The sequence below is a fragment of the Coregonus clupeaformis genome, unplaced genomic scaffold (genome assembly GCF_020615455.1).
Source record: "Coregonus clupeaformis isolate EN_2021a unplaced genomic scaffold, ASM2061545v1 scaf3797, whole genome shotgun sequence".
Taxonomy (NCBI): domain Eukaryota; kingdom Metazoa; phylum Chordata; class Actinopteri; order Salmoniformes; family Salmonidae; genus Coregonus; species Coregonus clupeaformis.
This window is the reverse complement of record NW_025537251.1, coordinates 15,330-19,109: the sequence shown is the minus strand read 5'-3', so window position 1 is coordinate 19,109 and position 3,780 is coordinate 15,330.

Genomic DNA, 3,780 nt, shown 5'->3' with positions numbered 1-3,780 from the left:
GGTTGCTAAGCGAATCGTCAGGCAATTCCTTCTTAAAGTCAGTCTATATGTCGAGAAACGTGCCTCTATTCCTCGAAAGTACATAATAACACGATGCCAAAGCTATACGATACTACAGATAGCAAGTTCATTATTTCACATCTCGCAAAAAGATGTATGTTGCACTTCTTGTTGACGAAATTCGTGCTAATATTAGGTGTTTGAGCTAGCGCCCAATAGACTCCCATTCACTTCTTGAAGGAGAGCTCTCCTTGTACCAGAATCAACCAGAAGGCACCGCGCTGCCCATTGACCTAGTATGGGCAACGTTTCCCATCTCCTCCAAGTATATCTGCTGTTGTGAATGTTAGACTCCTAAATGGATTGTGTAGTTTGTTTAGGCGATTTTACAGCTAGCTAGCTACTTCACATGTGATATTGTCTTTGTATTATTGTGTATATCCAGCCCATAGAGAGAGCATTGCATTGTGGATTTTGTAGTCTACTTGAGCTGCAACAGAGTTTCCATGTTGCTACCAACCTTATTATAACGTCAAAATGAAACATTTGTTTACAAAAATTGTTTTCACATATTAGTGTAATTAAACACTATAAATGAAAGTGATGAGTGGCTTTGTGTGGATTTCTTCTTTAATGTGTAGATTTTCATTTTGTATTTCATGATTTTCTTCATTCTTTGGTTGAGTTTGTTTGTCTTTATACTTCCTTGTCGATTGTAGGCCTAAGTAATTCCTTTGATGTATGCCTTTTATTTCAATGCATGTGTAGGATTTATCTGGGATAGTTTGCATTCACAGTCAGCTGTTTTATGCTCCAGTTACTTTCACATTGATGTCAGTATTTGAAGTCAGCCTTTGAATCGTGTATTATGCATCTATTTCATTGCACTGTATGCACTGTTCCACAAGTAGGCTAAATGAGTCAATGGGGAGGTTGAGTAGTATGATGAGGTTGAGTAGTACATTGTACACTCCATTCCACATACCTTTAAACCTAATATAAACCTAATATTGCAGTGATAATTCATGTCTGGGTCATTTTGTTAGTTTTTGCTCTCCAAATAGTATTTTAGAGTTTTTAAGTACAGTAAATGAGCTGGTGGGGGGATTTCTGCACACCCCATTTAGTCATACCCTAAGTTTAGCTGTATTTCAACACACCACATTTGGCCATACCCTAGGTTTAGCTGTATTTCTACACCCCCAAACTACTTCCTGTGGCTATTGGACAGAGGAGGAGGGGAGATGGAGAGTGAGAGAGAAGAGGAGTAGAGAGAGGGAGATGTCAAAAGAGATAGGGCTGACAGACTAACACGCAGTCAACTGAATATCTTTTCATAACTGACTTCTCACCAGTTATGTCATCACAACCAGTAACCTTTTCCACTCTTCCACTCCTGGTATGGCTCAGCTTGACCTCTGACCTATGAAATGAATGATTTGAAAAACAGATAAAAGCAAAGGTATTAAATTATATATAAACTCATCTGCAAAGAGAGGTTCACCTTTCCACGGAAGGGGAATGTGTGTACACATGGGTGTTATTGCATCATACCAACGATAAGCCTATCTTCCCCATCACATCACGTGTGTTGTTGCACCATACCAACTATATGCCTATCTTCTCCATCACATCATGAAAGGTGATGTTGATGTTCATTTCTCCTCTCTTTTGCCCCTCCCCATCTCTCTCTCTCTCACTCTCTCTCTCAGTTCAATTCAAAGGGGTTTCATTGACATGGGAAGCATATGTTAACATTGACAAAGCAAGTGAAATAAACAATCACAAACAGTAAACTTTAAACACACAAAAGTTTCAAAAGAGAAAGTCATTTGAAATGTTAATCATTTAACTAAATAAAAAAAAAAAAAAAAAAATGAGTGTATCAGTCCTGACCTGTATAGGCCGTCGGTCAATACACTGTAAATGAAATATAAACTAGCTGGCTCCACTAGGGTGCTCTCAGCCAGCTGGCTCCACTAGGGTCATCTCAGCCAGCTGGCTCCACTAGGCCCTCTCAGCCAGGTGGCTCCACTAGGGCCCTCTCAGCCAGCTGGCTCCACTAGGGTGCTCTCAGCCAGGTGGCTCCACTAGGGCCCTCTCAGCCAGCTGGCTCCACTAGGGCCCTCTCAGCCAGGTGGCTCCACTAGGGTCCTCTCAGCCAGCTGGCTCCACTAGGGTCCTCTCAGCCAGGTGGCTCCACTAGGGCCCTCTCAGCCAGCTGGTGTTTGTAGGAGAGTGTGAGCTGTCTGTGCAAAAAGTAGAAGTACAAATGGCAAGGGAAATTAAATAAACTGATAAATCTAGGCCTAGGTTTTATTTACTGTGGTGTTTGTTCTCCACTGGTTACCCTATTCTTATCACAACTGGTCACACATTTTGCTGCCATGATTGCACGCTGCTGTATTTCACCTAACAGATACGGGAGCTTATCAATATTATATTTGTTTTCAAAGTATTTTGGGGTCCTTGTAATCTGAGGGAAATATGTGTCTCTCATATCATTGTTTATTTGGCAGGAGGTTAGGAAGTGCAGCTCAGTTTCCACCTCATTTTGTGGGCAGTGTGGCACATAGCCTGTCTTCTCTCTACCTATGGTGATTTTTGGGATGTGGAAGGCAGACATACAGGCGGATGAAGTAGATTGAGATGCAGCCCATGCAAAAAAACTAATCTCTATCTTAAACAGACGGATTTTGATGGGGATATATTGTATTATGATAATTAGTGCATCAATCGACTCTTAAGGACATCAATGGACATGTAATTACTGTTATCTGAAATATAATGAACATCATTTTTGTTAAATGACAATTAATTTGCAGATTCTGTAAAACAAAAACATATATTTTTCCCTTAAATAATGTGCAGCTTTTTTCCAAAGTAAGTACTAAAAAGCCGATTTACCATAATTTGATTGTAGTATCATTTATTTTTAAGTAAATACAAATGTTGTCATATTTATGTGGTAAAAATGACTGCCATTTAAAGGAGCGGTACACCAACATTGGAAATGTATTTAATTTTATTGACAAAAAGAAATTCATACATTGATCCTGAGAAACAATGACCAAAAATATGTCTGGAGCTCCACTAGGGCCCTCTCAGCCAACTGGCTCCACTAGGGCCCTTTCAGCCAACAGGTTCCACTAGGGCCCTCTCAGCCAGCCGGCTCCACTAGGGCCCTTTCAGCCAGCTGTTACCACTAGTGCCCTCTCAGTCAGCCGTCTCCACTAGGGCCCTTTCAGCCAGCCGTCTCCACTAGGACCCTCTCAGCCAGCTGGCTCCACTAGGGCCCTGTCAGCCAGCTGGCTCCACAAGGGTCCTCTCAGCCAGGTGGCTCCACTAGGGTCCTGTCAGCCAGCTGGCTCCACTAGGGTCCTGTCAGCCAGCTGGCTCCACTAGGGTCCTCTCAGCCAGATTGCTCCACTAGGGCCCTCTCAGCCAGCTGGCTCCACTAGGGTGCTCTCAGCCAGGTGGCTCCACTAGGGCCCTCTCAGCCAGGTTGCTCCACTAGGGCCCTGTCAGCCAGCTGGCTCCACTAGGGCCCTGTCAGCCAGCTGGCTCCACTAGGGCCCTGTCAGCCAGCTGGCTCCACTAGGGTGCTCTCAGCCAGGTGGCTCCACTAGGGCCCTCTCAGCCAGGTTGCTCCACTAGGGCCCTCTCAGCCAGCTGGCTCCACTAGGGCCCTCTCAGCCAGCTGGTGTGTGTAGGAGAGTGTGAGCTGTCTGTGCAACAAGTAGAAGTACAAATGGCAAGGGAAATGAAATAAACTGATAA